Source organism: Sapajus apella, unplaced genomic scaffold (assembly GCF_009761245.1).
Source record: "Sapajus apella isolate SASKATOON/1434 unplaced genomic scaffold, GSC_monkey_1.0 scaffold59, whole genome shotgun sequence".
Lineage (NCBI taxonomy): Eukaryota > Metazoa > Chordata > Mammalia > Primates > Cebidae > Sapajus > Sapajus apella.
The window spans coordinates 11,536,044-11,557,107 of record NW_022436999.1 but is presented as its reverse complement, the minus strand read 5'-3'; the positions used below and the strand labels follow the sequence as shown (position 1 = coordinate 11,557,107).

General features: G+C 43.0%; 1 protein-coding gene and 1 long non-coding RNA gene across 2 annotated transcripts in view; both read left to right on the top strand.

Annotated features, from left to right (window-relative positions):
- The window catches only part of PRKCH (protein kinase C eta), a 245,017-nt gene that overhangs the window by 187,670 nt on the left and 36,283 nt on the right, over nucleotides 1-21,064 (top strand). The gene's annotated exons all lie outside the window — the stretch shown is intronic.
- LOC116528695 lies at nucleotides 1,086-18,338 on the top strand. The gene is made up of 3 exons (XR_004259150.1): nucleotides 1,086-2,086; nucleotides 3,092-3,096; nucleotides 18,327-18,338. It is a non-coding gene; the product is annotated as an uncharacterized LOC116528695 (long non-coding RNA).

Sequence of the window (21,064 nt, the reverse complement as noted above, 5' to 3'; positions counted from 1 at the left end):
ATTTACATTTAACATTAATATTGTTACGTTTTAATTTGATCCTGCCATTTTGATGCTAGCTGGTTGTTTTGCCCATTAATTGACACAGTTTCTTCATTGTGTTGATGCTTTTTACCATTTGGTACATTTTTGGAGTGGCTGGTACTGGTTGTTCCTTTCTATGTTAAGTGCTTCCTTCAGGAGCTCTTTTAGGGCAGGTCTGGTGTCGATGAAATCTCTCACCAATTGCCTGTCCCTAAAGGATTTTATTTTTCCTTCACTTATGAAGCTTAGTTTGGCTGGATATGAAATTCTGGGTTTAAAGTTCTTTTCTTTAAGGGTGTTGAATATTGGCCCCCACTCTCTTCTGACATGTAGGGTTTCTGTGGAGAAATCTGCTGTGAGTCTGATGGACTTCCCTTTGTGGGTGACCTGACCTTTCTCTTGGGCTACTCTTAGCATTTTTTTCTTCATTTCAACACTGGTGACTCTGACAATTATGTGCCTTGGGGTTCCTCTTCTTGAGGAGTATCTTTGTGATGTTCCCTGTATTTCCTGGATTTGGATGTTGGCCTGCCTTGCTAGGTTGGGGAAGTTCTCCTGGATAATATACTCAAGAGTGTTTTCTAGTTTATATTCCTTCCAATCACATTCAGGTACACCAATCAAGTGTAGATTAGGTCTTTTCACATAATCCCATATTTTTTGGAGGCTTTGTTCATTTCTTTTCACTTTTTTTTTTCTCTAACCTTGCCTTCTCGTTTTATTTCATTGAGTTATCTTCAACTTCTGATACCTTTCTTCTGTTTGATTGATTCGGCTATTGAAACTTGTGTATGCTTTGCAAATTTCTCATGCTGTGTTTTTCAGCTCCATCAAGTCATTTATGTTCTTCTCTAAGCTAGTTATTCTGTTAGCATTTTGTCTAACCTTTTTTCAAGGTTTTTAGTTTCTTTGCGTTGGGTTAGAACATGTTCCTTTAGCTCAGAGAAGTTTATTACCCGCCTTCTGAAGCCTGCTTTTGTCAGTTTGTCAAACTCATTCCCCATCCTGTTTTGCTCCCTTGCTGGTGAGGAGTTGTGGTCCGTTTGTGGAGAGGTGTTCTGGTCTTTGATAATTTCATCCTTTTTGCACTGGCACTGGTTTCTTCCCATCTTCGTGAATTTATCTACCTTTGATCTTTGAAGGTGGTGATTTCAGATGGGATCTCTGAGTGAGCATCCTTTCTGTTGAAGTTGAAGCTATTTCTCCTGTTTGAGGAGAAATAGCTTCAATAGCATTTTTTTTTTTGGTTATGCAGTTGTCAGGAAGCCATTTGACAAGGCAGTCTGTCGCTCATCTTCCTGCAGAGGCACTGTTGGGCTGCCTTGGCTCAGCCTGGCTGCTGGGTAGTCTTCCTCTGGGTTTTGTTTACGCAGGTGAGGTTAGATCCACCTTCCCAATGGTGGCTTCTTTCCTCCCACCAAGCTCAATCATCCCAGGTTGCTGTGCTGGCTGCAAAACTCTAGTGAGAGGATTTCAGTTTGCTGGACTTTGTGGGGGTGGGACCTGCCAAGCCATATCACCTGTTTCCCTGCTTTCAACTCTCCCTGTTTGTGGGGGACGGGTAGTTCCTTCCGGAAAGCATTCTCAGTGTTAGCCAAAACTTCTGCCCAGGTCTGTGCCAACAACTGGTGGCACCAGGCAGATCAGAGCTGTCTCTCAGATCTGTGTTGATAGCTTGTGCTTTTCAGCCTGGCAGCATTTTCCTGTGCTGTGCATTGCAGAGGGCACGGGGGAAGCGCAATATCTGGACCGGAATGCCGAGGGGGTATGATCCCTGATCCTCCAGGCCAGTTGCACTTCCCAGGTGGGGCAGTGCCCTGCCCTGCTTCGGTTAGCCCTCTTTGGGTTACTCCCACCCTGCTTTGGTTCACCCTTTTTGGGCTATTCTCACTGTCCGACCGGTCCCATTGAAATGAACCTGGTACCTCATTTGGGAATGTGGAGATTGCTCGCCTTCTGGGTATCTCTCCCTGGGAGCTGCTCTCCAGAGTTGTTCCTGTTCAGCCATTTTAGCAGACCTCTACATATTAACAACTTTTAGGGATGGCATTGTGGATAAGATGTTTCCAGTCTTGGTTCTGCCACTTCTCAGTTGTGGGCTCTTGAGCAGGTTACTTTACCTCTCTCAGCCTCAGTTTCTTCAATGATAAAATGGAAGTCCTGGAAATACTCACCTGGGGGTAGTTGTTAGAATTGAGTTGTAATTCTTAATTCTGGTGTGGGGGTGCATGTAGAGCCTTTAGCCCAGGGCCTGGGATGTAGTACACACTCAGTAGTAGTAATGTTCGCTTTTTAAACTTTCTGTCCGCTACCACTTTTGGAAAAAACATCAAATGCATGTTCCAGTGATGGGTACTGGTGCTGTCTTTCTAGTTTCCCTTACGTAGATCTTAAGTGCACAATGGGATAAATTTTGACGTATGTACACATTGTATAATCAGTACTCCAAATACTATGCAGAACATTTCTGTCATCCTCGAAAGTTTCTTGGTGCCCCTTTCAGTTAGTCTCCAAACACCCCAAGAGGCACCCAGTGATTCTGTGTTGATATTGCAGGCTGTGGATGTCCACATTGAAACTATTGAGTGTCCTAAAAGTAGAATTGCTTCTTAGGAGTGTTCTTTTCAGTATAAGAGGATGGTTTCTATATACTGACTACATGAGTGTAATGACAGTTGTGAACAAGAGACTACCCAAAAGAAGACCTCATCTCATCAGTCAGGTTTACTCTTTGTAGAGAAAGATAGTTACAGGAAGATAAACACCAGCACCTCAGCAGTGGTTTTGTGAGGTAATGCAGGTGATTTTTATTTTCTTTTTGATTGTTTTCAGATGTTCTATATGGAACAAGTGTTGTCTTTTTATCATTTAAAAAATGCTGTTTTATTTATTTATTTAGAGACAGAATCTTGCTCTGTTATCCAGGCTGGAGTGCAGTGGCTCGATCTCAGCTCACTGCAACCTCCACCTCCCGGGCTCAAGTGATTCTCCAGCCTCAGCCTCCCAAATAGCAAGGATTGCAGGTGTGCATCACCACACTCAGCTAATTTTTGCATTTTTAGTAGAGATGGGGTTTTTGCCATGTTGGTCAGGCTGGTCTCAAACTTCTGAACCCTAGTGATCCACCTGCCTGGGCTTAGCAAAGTGGAGGGGTTGCAGGTGTGAGCTATCACACGTGGCCAAAAATGCTATTTTAGAAGTGATCTCATATGATACTATGTGTTTCAACATGATGTCAGAAATTGGTAGCCTGCTGCTTTATCAGTTAAGTTCTGTCAAGCCCCAGCCTCATGCTGTGGGCACTCCTTGTCTGTGAAACCCAGTTCTACAGAAGTTTCAAAGGCATTGTCTTAGTTTGTTCAGGCTGCCATAATAAATAGCATGGACCAGATTCCTTGAACCGAACTATATTTCTCACTGCTCTGAAGACTGGGAATTTGAAAATCTGGGTGCTGGCCAATTTGGTTCCTCATGAGGGCTCTCTTCCTGGCTCTAAGGTAGCTGCCATCTTGCTGTGTTCTCATGTGGTGAGGGGCTGGAGAGAGCACAAGCTTTCTGGTGTCTCTTCTTATAAGGTCAGAAATTCTATCATGAGACCCCACCTTTGTGGCCCTATCTAGCCCCAGTTATCCCCAAAGGCTCTACTTCCAAATGCTATCACATTAGAGCTTAGGGCTTAACATATGAATTCTGGCAGGACACAAAACATTCAGTTCATCACAGTCATTCATTCATACACATATTCAGTGTTTTCAGTTACATTAAGCAAAGTGTTTTGCAGCTACTTGGTTTGATAGTGCAAAATCTACCCAGAAATGGTTTCAGCCCTAAGGAAAACAGCACCTGCTACAGTGAACACACAGTAGATGGGCACAAGAGAATAGCCAAGGATTAGATCCAGCGTTGTCATGCTTTTGGCTCATTAAGCCATGCCTGTTAGTCTTGGAGCTCTATTTTGAGGTGTGTTGAGGCCAAACCCTTCTGCTAGATTACAGTACTTAAGCCTGGCAGGAGAAAAAGCTTTAGAGTTTTAGAGTGCAGTTTTAGAGTGTAACTTTTGATAAATAGTCTGTAGCATGCCCCTGAAAGGGGAAGTTTTTCCTTTGTCTTGCAAATGTCAAATTGGACTGTTCTGTAAACTTTCTAAGTAGAATTATAAAGTGGTACAAATGCCTGTTGCTCTTTGGTGAAAATGCTCACACATGATGAATTTGTCAGTTCAGTTGCAAAGAGAAGTTGGTGAAAGCTGACAGGCAAACTACCACGCCCCCTGGAGAACAATGTCCTGGGGGCGTCGGACTTGCTAGGTGTGTGGCTGGTGCGGCAATGGGAAGGCAGCGCTTTGACTGTCTGACCTCTCACCTCTCACTCCTCCCTTGGCACTGCTCCTCTGACCTCCTGGGTAGCCATGTAAGCCTGAGCTTGTGTGTACAGAGTTTTGTTCTACCCTGTTCCTGGCACTTTCGTCAAAATTTGCTATGTTCCACTGACAAAATTCTAGAATCTCAAGGTTGAAATGGAGTTCAAAGTTATAAACCCTCTTCTCTCAAAGCATGAATATCTAACATCTGCTAAGCAGTCATTTTTTTCTATACTTAAACACGTCCGAGCAAAGAGGAACTTACTTCCTCCACTTTCAGGGATCTATGGCTTTTGGAAAAATTTGCCTTTGTGTTGACTCAAACAGTGTTTCCCAGTAGCTTCAGTTCACTGGTCCTGGACCGCCTATAAGGGGTAGATTTAAAAAAAAAGAAAAAAAAAAAACAACGAAAGCTGTGGAGATATGCGAAGGCAGTCCAGGTCTCCCAATCTAGTTTACCTGTCAACAAAAGAAACACTATTAACCTGATAGTTGCTCATTCTGGTTATCTCTGTAGGGTTACTGATTTCTTAGCAATCCGTAAACCATTCATGTCACTGCACATTCTAGATACTTGCAGCAATATCCAGTTGACTTGTCACATTCTTCTCTTATGAAATCAGAACTATCTTAACTTGCAGCTGGCTAACTAAACTGAGTTATTGCAGCTCATGTTACTTCTCTTGTTTAAGATTTGGTCTCGGTCTTCTTTGGAAACAGGGTCTCTCTCTCTGCTGCCCAGACTGGAGTGTAGTAGTACGATCACCGTTCACTGCAGTCTGGACCTCCTGTTCTCAAACAATCCTCCCACCGCAGCCTCCCAGGTATCTGGGACTACAAGTGTGTGCCAGCACACCCAGCTCATTTTTGTAGTATTTTTAGAGATGGGGTCTTGCTATGTTGCCTAGGCTGGTCTTGAACTCTGGGCTCAAGCAACCCTCCCACTCTGGCCTCCCAAAGTGCTAGGATTACGCGTGAGCCACCATGCCCATCCGTGGTCTTTAATTGGATATCGTTGATGCTGACTATAGAGTAGCAAGCATGGTGGAAAGTTAATTGGTGTGATGATCTCAGAAAAGGGTGTTGTGAGGATCTCAGGAATTTAATCACTGCATACATTTGAGAGTATAGCTTCAGCCTCTTTGTGCACATGAAAACAGAGAAGGTAGTCCTAAATCCCAGAACTAGGGATCTCTGTGCACATCCCTCTCTGCAAAGGTGTATATTTTCCTCTCAAGTCAATCTGTGACTTGCTCAAGGGTGAATTACCAAAGATGAAACACAGGCTGAGCACAGGGGTGGGTATGGGGGAGACAAGGAAATCACTTTTGGATATGTCAAAGTAGAGGTACCTATAGAGCTCCTTCAAATGGTCCATCTCAAAGTTGGAAATGCCAGGCTATTGTTTAAGACCGTAGCAACAGACTCTAGATTGATTGCATGGAACAGTGTGAAAATGAGACAGTATTGGCTTACGTTAAAAACAAGGCTTTGAATTCAAACTTAGATTTAAAACTTACCCCCACAGTGTACTATAATTCTGTGATATTGGACAAACTCTTTAATTCTCTAAATCTCAGCTTTCTAATCTACATGAGGATAGCAGTACTATCTATTCCACAGGGTTACTGTGAAAATTAATTCATATAGCTTGTTTCTTCCAATATTTAGAAAGATGACATCAGCAAATTCTCCATTGACATTATCAGTTGTTAAAAAGAAAAGTGATCTAGGAAAGGAAATTAAACAATGAATTTACTTGGAACACAGAACCAATAAGGAAATTGTTGAATAAATTATTGTTATACCCATACTGTAAAATATAATGCAACAATTAAAACAAAGAATAAATTAGATCTACATTTATTAACCTGGATGGTTTGTTCCTGATAGATAAGTAAATGAAAAAAAGATATTAAAGAGAAGTGTGTGCTTATTTTAATCCCATTAAAAAAAAACAGTAGCAAAAGCCATCCGTACATAGACATGTACATGGGGAAACAAAAGTTTGAGATGGGGTGAGTGGTTATTAATTTTTTTATTATGTATCTTATATTGTCTCACTGATTGTGGTGAGAATGTGTTAACTTTTTTTTATTTTTTAGGATAAATTTTTTTAAAAAGAAATAAGGTAAAGGACTGAGGGGTGGATGGTGGAAGAAGAGAAGTCAGCCAGCGAGATGTGAGAGGCAGTAGGTGGACAGGGAGGAGACATATCCAGGGTAGTACAGCATTAAACACCAAGAGTCTCATACTTTCCTCATTTGTCATGGCTACAGAAGGGCTTGCATCTTGAGCTCTTCTCATTCATTTCATTTGTTATCCCTCAATTTCTGGCACAGGACATGGCAATATTTCTTTTTTCCTGTCTTCATTTCTGTTTTATTTCTAGCACTGAGCCAACATTTGTCTGCAAGAATTCATGGTGGGGAGATAAGTGATGAGATGGGTAGAAACACGGTATCTTTTATTGACTAAAGAGCAATGTCACTTTAATTTAATTTTAAAATGTAAATTAATGCATATACATAAAAAGGACATTTTTAGCTGTTCTAAAATGATTACAGTGAATGCTACATCCTCTTTATACCCTTGTCCCCAGCCTCTCAATTCCTTTTCCTTAAGACATGTCCTTATATGTCCTTCCAGAAATGGTCTATGCATATGCAAGCTCTGCATTTGAATGACTCCTGTTGAAAAACAAATGGTGGTATATTATCTACTTGAAGAACAGAGATTTTTTTTCGTAAGTCTTTAAAGAGATGAAATCTAAACCCTTAAAAAAAGGTAGTAGGTAGGCAATCTTTTCTTTTATCAGAGTGGTCTGTGGGTGAGAGTTCAAGTCCTGTAAATAATTCTGCCACCTCTTGTTGGAGAAACTGCTAGTGTTTTTCAAATCATGCAACAGGCTTATAAACATTTATTGCAGTTGCTAGCTACAAAGAAAGATTTCTTTCCAGCACTACTGCTCCTGGTAGAGCAGTTACATCAGTCATTATTTATAACTGGATTCAAGAGTAGCAGCACAGGCTGGATGCGGTGGCTCCCCACTGTAATCCCAGCACCTCGGGAGGCTGAAGCGGGCGGATCACCTGAGGTCAGGAGTTTGAGATCAGCCTGCCCAACATGGTGAAACTCTATCTCTACCAAAAATACAAAAATTAGCTGGGCATGGTGTAATCTCAGCTACCGGGAGGCTGAGGCAGAGTTGCTGGAACCCAGGAGGTGGAGGTTGCAGTGAGCCGCCCAGGTGACAAGACCGAAGCTCTGTAACACACACACACACACACACACACACACACACAAAGAGTAACAGCACATACTTCTACCGTGGTTGTAGAGTGCCTTCTGTTGTGCCGAAGTGGATTGCTTATTCACCAGGGAGTTCTCAAACACCTTTCCCTGTAGGCACTGGCCCAAATACTGACAAGGGAAAGAAAATTAAAAATGAGCTCCTGTCCTTTAAGAACAGATGGGAGCAGCCCCAAATCTTGCAAATGAAGCAAGAGGGGGTATTCAGTCTTTAATCAGAGCAGGTTGCCTCTCCCAAGTTCACCCAGTGAGGATTTTAACACTCCTTTGACAAAGAAATGGGATCGAGCAGCAGAGGAAGGCAGGTGACACTGAGTCATGGAACTCACCCTTTCCAGCCCTTTCTGGGCGGCTTGTGGCTCTTGGGTTGATTCTTGAAGGGAAGGAATTAATGATGGAGAGGAAGGGAGTCAGGCTTTTTTTTTTTTTTTTTTTGACTCCTACACAGAAGATGGAATTGAGAAAAATACACTGTGGCAGTGAAATTAACTTATAAAGCTGAGGAGGAAAATTTTGACAAAAGCAAACCCAAAATCTGAATACAGTGGGGTTGTCCATTTTATTGCTGCACCAAGGATCAGGATAGATACTATTTTGGCCCAAAGAACACTGAAGTTTTATTTTCTTATTTGCGAACAGACAGGTTCAAACCCGTCAGAGCCATGACTGAGTTTTCTTGTGACTGATTTGTATGTGTGTTAGTGTTGTTGTTTTTTTTTTCCTGTAAGAATCTGGTTGAGTAATTCAGAAGGTTAAAAAACAACACAACAGAAATAAGTGAGAAAAGTTAACTGAGGTCTGCCACATATGCCGGGAAGGTACCCACAGACTGGCAGAATCTGTGCGGTCTTTGTCTGTTTCTGCCTATGCAAATACTAAGCCATGCTCAACAGAGCTTAAGTATTGTATCTGTTCAACTGCCATTTAAGAAATAGGACTCTGTTCTCTGCAGCTTATTCCTTGGGGTTTCAAAATGTAAAATATGAAGTGTGTATAATCACAGGCCAGGTTCCCAGCATTTCTTGGCATTTCAGCTTTGGCAGCAGGAGTGGGAAAAACTGAAGTTTTTATGGCCAGGAAGGCTGAGTGTAATCTTTGTGCTATGGCACTAGCAAAGGAAGTGAATCTGTTACAAAGCACTTTACCTCTGAAGCATGTCTCAGGGGCAGCTGTCCTTTGTGCCATATATTCTGTTTTCATAAAAAGAAAGAGGTAGAGTCGAGGACTTATCAGGCAGAGTATTTTCACAGTATCTCACTTGATATATCATCCAGGGAAAGTGACCTATGTTACACTTTGTATTTTAAGAGTTAACTCTAGAATCAGAAACTAACCAGAAGGCCAGGCATGATGGCTCATGCCTGTAATCCCAGTACTTTGGGAGGCCAAGGTGAGTAGATCATGAGATTAGGAGTTCAAGACCAACCTGGCCAAGATGGTGGAACCCCATCTCTATTAAAAATACAAAAAAATTGGCTGAGCATGGTGGTGGTGCCTATAACCTCAGCTACTCAAGAGGCTAAGGCAGAGAATTGCTTGAACCCGGGAGGCGGAGGTTGCAGTGAGCTGAGATCCCACCACTGCACTCCAGCCTGGGCGACAGAGTGAGACTCCATCTCAGAAAAAAAAAAAAAAACCTTACCAGAGAAGTTCAAGATACTTGGCAAGAATTAATTCTCAGGATAAAACCCATCAGAGTTCAAGATAAGTAGAGTTCAATAAACAACACACTCTAAATGGAAGAATTATTCAAAAATTATTTTAACTTTGAATGAGCTTAGATTAACTTACCTAGTGCAGAGGTAGCTCAGACCCCATGTCATCAATTACCCAGAAAAGTCCCAATTTGCTCCCATAATCCCCTTTCATGACCCTTTTTACTCTCAGAGGCCCATTTTGTTTATTGGGGTTTTTTTAAGACAGAGTCTTGCTCTATTCTCCAGGCTGGAATGCAGTGGTGCGATCTCAGCTCACTGCAACATCTGCCTTCTGGATTCAAGCAATTCTCCTGCCTCAGCCTGCCAAGTAGCTGGGATTTCAGGGGCCCACCACCATGCCTGGCTAATTTTTATATTTTTAGTAGAGATGGGGTTTCACCATCTTGGCCAGGCTGGTCTTGAACTCCTGACCTGAAGTCATGTCTCCTCGGCCTCCCAAAGTGCTGGGATTATAGTTGTGAGCCACTGCGCCTGGCCGTCTAAGGCCCATTTTGGATGATACACTACATGGTCATCCTATGAAGAGGTGTCCGCATTTCTACTTTTTTTTTCTTTAAGATGGTAGAACCAAACAGAAAAGGGTGTTTTTACAAATTGAGAGGGCTCCTTCTGTAGGAGGGAAATTTCTCCAGCATTTTCTTTTCATGGACTATTCTCTTCTAGTTCGTAAATTGGAAATTTGGTAACTAAAGCATTAAGAACAGACTTTTTTTTTTTTTTTTTTTTTTTAACATCAGTCACTACCTTAGTTTTAAAGACACGTTGGGGGAAATTGCCTTTCCCTTATGTCCCTTGTTTTATGTTCCTTTATATGAGACTTTAATATACTTACATGAAGTATAAATTTGTCTGTAGTCATAACTTTATGGGTCCACATTCATTTATTCATCTGTCCATCCATTCAGTCATTTATTTACTCATTCAACAAATGTTCATTTTTGCCTGGGGATGTAACAGTGACCTAATTAGGCTTGCTCCCTACTCACAGGAAGCAGGCATTCTAGTGTAAGCACATAAACAAGTAAAAGTTTTACCAGTTGTGAGAGTTACGTGGAAGGAAATAAGTGAGCTTTTATTTGTGGTTTTATGTCATAGAGCTGAGGGAAGTGAAGAGACGGTCACCCCTCTCCACTCCTTTCATCGTTGAATGTCTGAAGTGTTTCTTACTCCATTTGGACTACTGTGACAGAACACTATAGATTGGGTGGCTTGTAAACAACAGAAAATTATTTCTCACTGCTGTAGAGGCTGGAAAGTGCAAGATCAAGGTGCCAGCAGATTTGGTGTCAGGTGAGGGCCTGCTTCTTGGTTCACGAATAGCTGTCTTCTCACTGTGTCCTTACATGGAGGAAGCAGTGAGGGAGCTCTCTAGGATTTATTTATTTATTTATTTTTATTTATTTATTTACTGAGACAGAATTTCACTCTTGTTGCCCAGGCTGGAGTGCAATGGTACGATCTTGGCTCGCTGCAACCTCCGCCTCCCAGGTTCGAGCAATTCTTTAGCCTCAGTCTCTCGAGTAGCTGGGATTACAAGCATGCACCACTACCCCCAGCGAGTTTTGTATTTTTAGTAGTGATGGGGTATCTCCATGTTGGTCAGGCCGGTCTCTTATCTCCTGACCTCATGATCCACCCGCCTCGGCCTCCCAAAGTGCTGGGATTATAGGCATGAGCCACCACGCTGCCAGATTTCTTTTCTAAGGGCACTAATTCCATTCACAAGGGCTCTACCTTAATGACCTAACCACCTCCCAAAGGACCCACCTCCAAATACAGTCACATTGAGGGTCAAGTTTCAACATACCAACTTTGGGGATACAGAAACATTTAGCCTATATCAGTATTTTATCTGGGGTTTCAAACTCAAATACCTTCAGAGTGGAGGCCAATGTCAACACTCCTGTCTCAGAGCTCTAACCAGAGGGGACTTGCATATCTGTTCAACTAAACCTCAGTTAAGAAAGATGAGGAGCCCAGGGGCAGACCCACAGGAAATGTCCCCACGTTGCATTTGACTCTGGCCACGTATTCACTTCCTCCAGCATCCCCAGGTATACTTCAGTTCCACATCAACACCTGCCAGGCCTGGTTCAGTCTTACATTTCAATAGGTCCCCTTGTGAGAGCAGCATTAGAATTTTACTACCACGGTGAGTTTTTCCACTTCGCTTTGGAAACATCGAGCTGTTCCTACGCAGTTTGGAAAACAGAAATACTGTGCTCAGGGCAGTCTACTGGAAAATCTGAGTGCTTGGGAAAATGTCAGGAATACTCTCTTTTGTCATGGAATTTCTCCATACTGTGGCGATGCTTTGGTGTGAGTCAGCAGGAGGAACTTGGGTGTACTACGCAGGCCGTACATCAGTGGGGCTGTGCGTCTCAGCTCTGACTGAAGACGGGTGTGGCTAAGTGATGTCCTGGCCAGTCCAGGGATGGGGGCTAGCTCTCGTGTGCAGTGCTGGCCCTCCTGACCAAATGCGAATCCTCCGCACTGTCACATGAGTCCCTCTGGAAAGCTCATCTTCCCTTCTTGAGCCAGCCCCTGTCTCTGCCACTCTTACAGAAAGTTTCTCTTCAGACTTCCGTGAGGATAGAAGCAGCCCTAAAGGAACTGTCCTGGGGTCTTTATTCTTAGGCTACCAAGAAAAAAAAAAGAAACCCTAAGAAGCAGGGACCTGGCTGCCTGATCTTCCCTGTGGTCACACAGTGGCTCTTCCTGAACTGGCATTTAATGAAACAGTGTGGAGCAGTAAGAAAGTTCCTGCAGGCAGGGGCCATCCGTGAAGTCTCTTCTAAGGCATTGGGGTCTTCAAATGAAATCACCACAGCCTGTTGTCTTTGAAGATGAATGCACCTGTCTAAGCCCTAAATTTTCCTGCTAAAATCTTCTTCCCTTGGATACCAAAAGCACAGCTGACAAAAGCAAAAATACGTGAGAGGGATTACATCAAACTAAAAGGCTGTTGCTTAGGGCAGGAAGCACTTGACAAAATGAAAAGGCAACCTATGGAAGAGAAAATGTTTGCAGATCTGATAAGGTGTCAGTATCCAAAGCATATAAGCAACTTCTACAACCCAATAGCAAAAAACAAAACAACAAATAATTAAAATGAACAAAGGACCTGAATAGACATTTCTCCAAAGAAGATATGCACATGGCCAATGGGTCTATGAGAAGGTGCTCAGCATCACTAACCATCTGGGAAATGCAAATCAAAACCACAATGAAATATCACCTCATACGTGTTAGGATGGTTATCAGAAACCCAGAGGCCAAGCGTTGGCAAGGGTGTGAAGAAAAGGGAACCCTATGCACTGTTGGTGGAAATGTAAATTGGTGCAGCCACTAAGTAAAAAAAATATGGAGGTTCCTCAAAAAAATTAAAACTAGAACTGTCATATGACCCAGCAATCCCACTCCTGGATATATAACCAAAGAATTTGGAATCTGGATCTCAGAGATGTCTGCATTCTCATGATTATTGCAGTGTTATTCACGATAGCCAAAATATGGAAACAATCTAAATGTCCTTCTGCAGACAATAGATAAAGAAAATTTGCTATGGAATATTATTCAGCCTTAAAAAGAAGGAAATCCTATCATTCCAGACAGTGTAGATGGGCCTGGAGGAGATTATGCCAAGGAAAATAAGGCAGACCCAGAAAGACAAATACTACATGATCTCTCTTACATATGGAATCTCAAATAGTCAAATTCATAGAAGCAGAGGGTAGAATGACGGTTGCCAAGGGTGGCTGGGGGTCAGAGAAATGGGAAGATGCTGATCAAAGGGTACAAAATTTCAGTTATGCAAGATAAATAAGTTCTGGAAATCTGCTGTACATCATAGGGTCTATGATTAACAATACTGTATTGTATACTTAAAATTTGGCTAGGAGAGTATATCTTAAGTGCCTCTTATCACCAAGGAAAAAAACACAAAGGAGACAGGAGAAGGCCTTTGAAGATGATGTATATGTTTATTACACTGACTTTAGTGATGATTTTACAGGTATACACCTCTCCAAACAGATCATGTTGTATACATTAAACACCTACAGTTTTTTGTTTGTCAGTTATTCCCTAATAAAGCAGTTATTTTAAAAAAAAACTTCTTCCCTTTGGCTCCCCAACCTTTAACATGACAATTAACATGGCAATTGACATGATAAAAGCTACTGTATTTCTCTGATTCAAAAACACCCCAGGTCACAAAATGCCCATGATTGCTGATTTGATTAAAACAACTGTGCCAGCAGCTGGCAAATTTTTTTGGCCATTAGTTTTAAGGAACATCCCTGTTTCAGAAGCATTAAAGGGGAGGAGCGGCACGGATCATAGAATCAAAGCAATGCAGGGTTTAGAGCTGTGTTCCCCTCTAGGCAGTGACAGAGGAATGGTTTCCTCTCTAGGCACAGGGATAGAGGGTGGCTTTGTTAACAGTATTATTAAGGCCATCTTACAGACAGTGAAAGCAAAGCAAGACAGAGCCTCGATAGTAAAATGATCAGTTAAATTTTAAAGCGCATTTTTTTGTCTGTTGGGGTCAGTCTTCTGCAGGAGGAGGATGTATGAAGTGCAGTGGTATGTGCAGACATCAGCATTTTCCACTGCGTCAGAAAAGCAGTCAGTCTACCCCTCCCCAGTTTCCATCCGGGTATCTTTGTGCTTCTCATCATTTCTTTTCCAGAAATTGGGGGATCTGGTCTCAGATAAGAGGTGTGGGTTTCGGTGTCCAAATATCACATATGGTAAAGATGAAAAACGTGGATAAGATGGTTGAGTTTATCTTGTGTATGAGGCCATGTGTTGTAAATGGTCTTTCTTGGCTACCTTTCTTGACTCTGTAGATGTATCTTGAAGAGTGAAGCATGAAGACACTGTTTTACTCAGTTGGAACCTACAGTCAAGTTTTTTTCTGTTGTTTTCTCAAGACAATGCTATCAAGTAGATTTGTATGCATCCCATTGGTCCTCACTCGATTCCCATCCATGTTCTTACCTTCCCTAAGGTGACTGTTATTCTGATGCATGTTCAGATTCCTGTAATGCATCGTTAGCATTGGGTGCTGGGTCTGAGCCAGTCCAGGATCTGGAGAGCTGTGTGGAGGCAGAAGTGGACTGCAGAAAGAGGCCCCTGAATCCTGCCATTGCCTCTCCAGGGTGCCAGGGTTTGCAGTTTCCAGGAGTTGCATTTGATGCAGATTGTAAACTACAGCATAAATATGTATTTGTGTCTTAAATGACTTTTTTCGTTTGGGCAATGCCCTTCACCCTATGACTGGCATACTGAAACACACTTGTTAGCCCTTCTTTGGCTGGCACTTTGGAAAATACACAGGCTCAGAGACCATCGTTAAGTCATCTATGGGCTTTGTTTGACCATGAAGACTTCTCCACCATTAAGTTACCAGGTTCAACAGGTCCTGGGCACCTGCTTTGTGCTGTCTTTGCGTCTGAAGATCAAAAGATAAATCAGGAACTTTCCTCTTAGGATTTAGTCTACTGGGAGTTCCAAACACACATAAATTGACGATGTAAGATATGGTACCATAAATGCTCAGTAAAATGCAAACACAATACAATGAGAGCACAGAAAAGGCAACTGTGAATGTTGGCTTAGTGTGGTGGCTCATGCCTGTAATCCCAGTATTTTGGGAGGCCAAGTTGGGTAGATCATTTAATGTTGGGAGCTTGAGACAAGCCTGGCCAACATGGTGACACCCTGTCTCTACTAAAAATACAAAAAAATAGCCAGGCATGGTGGTGGGCACCTGTAATCCCAGCTACTTGGGAGGCTGAGGCAGGAGGATCCCTTAAACCTGTTGCAGTAAGCCAAAATCACATCACTGCACTCCACTCTGGGTGAGCAAGGCTTCGTCAAACAAACAAACAAACAAACACAGCTATGAATGCTGATGGAGAGGTTTGGTGGTGGCTTTGAAGAGATGACACGAGTCTGATGTGCAAGCTTTCTGTTAACAGTGAAATAGGGAAGTCCATGCGAGGTAGACATAACAACAGGGACAGAGGCATGGAGGCAGAATTGCGTCCTGTGCTAAGGAATCATGAGGATTTGGTATGACCAGAGGACCAGAGCCGGGGAAGGCGCAGGGCAGAGGTGGCAGTGCAGGTAGATGAGGGTAAGAACCTGGGAGGTTTTGAATGTTGGGCTAGGGAAGTGTAGGCTTTATTTGCCTTTCAATAGAAGCCATCAGAGGTTTTTGAGAAAGAGACAAACAGGAAATACATGCAGTGTGTTAGAGTACAGAGGATTGAGGCTGGAAGCCAGGAGTTCAACTAGAAGGTCTTCTTTTGGATCAGGTAAGAAATAGTCACAGCTTGGGGCAAGACAGTAATGGTGGGAAGAGAAAGGAAAAGAGGAGAGGGAGTGATTTACATTGAAGGGAGTCCTATGAAGTGGATGGGGACCAACGAATAGGTATTAAAGTGACTCCAGAATTTCCCGTGAAGGAGCTTTTAACTGAATAGGGACAGCAATGAGGTAAAGTTTAGTTTTTTTCGTGGTGGTTACTGGTTGTCCATTATTTGTGTTTGAAGGGTTAAATACTCTGGTAGTTTTGCCCGTAAAGCAATCAGAGATGGAGGTCTGACTCTCCAGAGAGAGGTGTCAGGATAGGGATTTAGATTTGGGAGCCATCTGTCTGGGGGAATACTTGAACCTGTGGGATTCAACTGCACAGGTAGAGAGACAAGCAGGGCAATTGTACACAACTGGGCAGTTCGGGCCCTCAACAGCCCAAGGGAGTGCCAGTGCATCCCAGCTGTCATAGATTTGTGTAATAACCGTGGATTTTCTGGCAGGTGGCAGTTAGATGTCCTGAGAAAGGAGCACCTTATTCTAATTTGCACAGAGGTACCATATGGTGTGTAGCAGGAATGCTGAAAGAAAACCTAGGCAAGAGCCAAGAACAGAACCTTAGGGAGCCATCTACCCTACAAGGGAGGGTGGAGGAGGAAGAGCCTCCAGAGGAGACACTTAGGAGTAGCGAGAGACTTAGGTAGGATTTCAGTGTTTAGTGGCCTCGGATTTGCCTGATAATAGAGCCACCACATGGTGAACTCTCAACTTACTTTGGTTTAATGACTCAAGTAGAGCCTCTGCTTGTATTATGCATCAGTTCTTCCTTTTCACATAGCCGGTGAGTTTTCCATGACACAAGCAAGTGGGATAATTAACTGTCTCCATTTGGTTCAGATGTAGAATTGTGAAACCTGGAGCCCTGCTGCTGAGAGCCAGTGCCTGGCAGGTGACCATGGTCCTGGGTGAATGCCTGCTGCAGAGCCTCCTCTAGAAGGCCCACTGTAGAACCTGCCTGGGGGCTCCTAGGAGGGCAAAGGGCACCCTTCTAGGCCACTCACCTGTCACACCTGGCTCCAGCCGGCTAGGAGTCAGACTGGGGAAGACCCCACCCAGAACTGCCAGAGCCTCTCAGATGGTTCCAGGTCCTTTCCCCTGAGGGTCTAGTAGGGTGAATGAAGCTCCTTGCCTCCTGAACCACATAAGAAAGAAAAGGCATCCCCAGAGCCATAGCTTGGAGGCTTGGCTCCTTTATGGCATAAACTACAAAGGCACACGGCCTCCCTGATGTATGTCAATAAGATGGCATAAATGCTTCTTGTGGAAGAGGAAGCTCATGCTCCACCTTGGCACATGATCCTCTGCCCACACAGACTTGTCATTGCTGCTTCCTGGTGCTTGTGACCTTCTTTGCATCAGTGGAAAGTTACAGGAGAGATAGCACCACCTTCCTAGTCAGGGATGTGTCACGCAACCCAGATCAAAAATCTCAGGTTTACTTCTCTATCAACGGGACCCGGCTCTGTAGGCAGATAGAACATTGTATGGAAAGGCCGTAAAACTCAGAGAGAAATTGCACTTTTTATCTGAGTGGATGGAACTCTAGCTTGTGTATTACCTAGACGAGTCAGTTGAAATATTCTACTTTCAAATAGTTCATATTTTTCAGATCTTGAATTTTGGTAATTTTTTTCCATCAGTTGATTGCTTCTTAATTTGAGAAATAGAGTTCATTTTCTAATGGGAAAATGTATCACTTGTCGTGTCTCTGGTGCTTGTTTGTGTTTTACAAACTCTAAGTGAGCATAGGCTGTCTGGCTCTGGGGATTAGAAGCACTCAGGGAGCACTGGGGACAGGATTTCATATACTACATCCTGAAACTGGGTGGATGATCACATGACCTTTTTTTTTTTTTTTTTTTTTAAGTAGGGCTCAGAAGCAGAGAGGGAAAGAGAATTTTTCCACAGCCTCAGAGAGAAAATCCAGGAAAATTCAGGAGTAGAACTCACAAGCCTGAGGTTCTGGAACCGCGTGCCCAAACTGCCTTCTCTGTGTTTACAGAGGGAACCAGCCAATTCCTGGTTAAAAAAAAAAAAAAATTTGACTTACTGACTTTCAAAAAGAAATGAATTCCATATGATGGGAATTGTATTCTTTAATCTGGGCTTAAAGAATTTTCTGAGCTTTTAAATGGTTTCCTATGTAATATTCCATCTCTTCTGACTTTGGAGTTTTCTATGAAATGCCTTTTTTAAAAAACCCAAAGCATCAAATGAGCTTTTCAGCTTGATGAAGAACTTAAGAAATTTCATCCTTCCTTTTCTTCCTGGACTGACCTTTTAATTTTATGCAAGATGTGCAGGAGTAATTTGTCTTGTCTGGTTTGTAAGGATTTTTAATCACCAGCCACATACATCGTCACTGGCTGTTGTAATTACAAGTCCAATTTTCTTTGTTTTTTGGGTTTTTTAATAAGTGTGTTTGTACGTTTATTTGGAAACAGAGTCTTTTTCTGTCACCCAGGCTGGAGTGCAGTGTCATGATCATATCCTCAAACTCCTGGGTTCATATGATCCACCCACCTCAGGCTCCTAAGTAGCTGGGACTACAGGTACACACCACCACACCCAGCTAGTTTAAAAACTTTCTTTTGTAGAGACAGAGTCTCACTGTGTTGCCCAGGCTGACACTTATAGTAACAATAGGACCAGATTGAGAGCTGGAAAAGGAACAGCGCAATGGGATTGGTAGCATAAAAGATTTACCCCCAGATGCAGAAAGCAGTTCTCACCATTGCTTCCTCATTTCCTCAGCATCCACCATGCACAGAACTTTACACTTTACAGTCAAGGGGTTTGTGGATAAAGGAAATGCAACCAAAGTTTAAGGTGAGAAACTCAGAGCTTGTTCAGTTCAGTTAGTACTTAATTGGCCACCCAGCCTTGTGCCAGGTACCTTGTTCTTGGACTAGAGAGCTGAAATAGGCATGGAGAAGACCTGCAGGGAAACCAAGAATTACAGTCAGCGCAGGAAATGCTGTCGTTAAGAAGCATGCACTGAGCAGCATTGGAGCACAGAGGAGAGACTTGGCCTAGGAAGGGACGCAGAGGCTGTGGAGTCAGAGAAGCTTCAATTGAGAGTGACAAAGTCAGCCCAGGAGAGAAATGGGAAGAAAGGGTGCTAGCCCAAGCTCTTCATTTATCTGTGGAGGTAAACCAACGTGTGTTTTCTTTTTTCTTTTTCTCCATTTAGGGCCAATACTTTTTTATAAAATATATTAAAAGTAAATTACTAGAAAAATGAAACTTCAAAATACATATAAAATGGAAACCCATGTTTTTCTTATTAGATTCAGCAGACGTATACTGTCATATAGTATGACAGTATGATAGTTTGTCATACTGTCAAATAGTTATAAAAGTTTCTAAAAACTCTGTATCTCAACTTTTACCTCACCATGGGTCAGCGCCAATTTGCAGATGAGCAGCAGTTGGTGGACCACACTTTGAGTAGCACTGCACTGGGCAGGGAAGGAAATATGTGAAGACATAGTGATTGTCTGCTGTGAGAAATGTGGAGGAAATATCATTGTGTCCCCTCCCATCATTTTACAGATGAGGAAACCGAGGCCCAGAAAGGTGACAGAGCTAAGACCAGACTCTGCTTTCTAACACAAGACAGTTTTTCTTCTTGCCCTTTGACTAATTCTCCTGAACAGTCACCAGATAGCACCAGCATTCCAGCATGCCTGACCCGCTTCCCCCATGCCTACTGCCTCTGAAGAAAGGGAATAATCTGTGTCCATCAGCAAGTGCCAGGGATACAAGCCTAGTGCCCAACCTGGCTGACCCAGCTGCTCACAGTCCCTGTCTTAATGACAGAAGCCACTCCAAAAGTTCACTGTGTCCTGTAGTAGCCAGTTAAATTCATGTAAATCCGGTTTGGGCAGTCAACGGAATTTTTAATATTCTTCTCCTTAAAAATAAAAAAAAAAGGAACAAAGGTTTATCTCATCCGTAAGCCAAACATGAGCAGGCAGTCACCAAGCAGGTCAAATTGGTATCTCCTGGAATCGGTTTGGTTCTAGACTGGTCTTGAAGGATTGACACCTGGTCCGAGGTGGACTTGAGAGCCACGAAGCATACTGTCCCGGTCTTAGGTCACCCCCAAGACGGGATCTCCGCAGGCAATAGAAGCTTCATGTTGGAAGGTCCCAGATGTCCCAGATGAGTGCCAGCATCCCAGCACAAACCAGAAATCCACCCAGCTCCCGACTAGTCCTGCCACATCCTCCCTAATCCTTCCTCACTGGGGTCTTAGAACCCAGCCAAACCCAATGGTCAGGGAGGAATTTGTGGTTCAGATTAACAGCCATTTATTATTGGCCTGCTATTTGCAAAGCACTGTATCAGGCACCGACAGGAACCCCAAAATATAAACATATAGAAGTGAATGCAGTGAGTCACCTCTCCTCATGGAGATTGCATTTTAGCTGGAGAAATAAGTCATATAATAACAGCCCAAGGCTGGATTTTGAAATTTGTTCTCTCTGCCTGCCTCCTTTGGTCTCCACGACCAAGAAATGCAAACACCAGTGCAGTAGCATTGGTAGAAATTCTTAAATGGGAACATGGCACTTGGATTTGATTGCGTCTCTGTGAAAATACATGATAAAAATATTCATAGATTCAAACATGTTAAAAAGATTCCTGGCCGGGCGCAGTGGCTCACGCCTGTAATCCCAGCACTTTGGGAGGCTGAGGCGGGTGGATCACGAGGTCAAGAGATCAAGACCATCCTGGTCAACATGGTGAAACCCCGTCTCTACTAAAACTACAAAAAATTAGCTAGGCATGGTGGCGCGTGCCTGTAATCCCAGCTACTCAGGAGGCTGAGGCAGGAGAATTGCCTGAACCCAGGAGGCGGAGGTTGCGGTGAGCCGAGATCACGCCATTGCACTCCAGCCTGGGTAACAAGAGCGAAACTCCGTTTCAAAAAAAAAAAGATTCCTTCATTTATCACATAATTGATTATAACAGTGAAAATTTTTTTTAAAAACGTCTGCAGGTGGCCTGGCATGATCTGAGTTTTATCACGCCACTGACTGTGTGAAGCCAGCATCTGCTGTTGGGTAGAGGTCCTAAACAATTAGACCTGGAGAGGGTGAAGAATAAGGACTGGCTGTACAGCTGAATTTTGTTTGATTACATGGTGAAGTACAGATAATGTTTCACTTCCTGGGAATTTTGTGTTTTATTTCTGGAGATTTGAAATTCTCCAGAATGGAAATAAAGTTCTCCAGCCACAGTGGTGGTGTGGATCGCA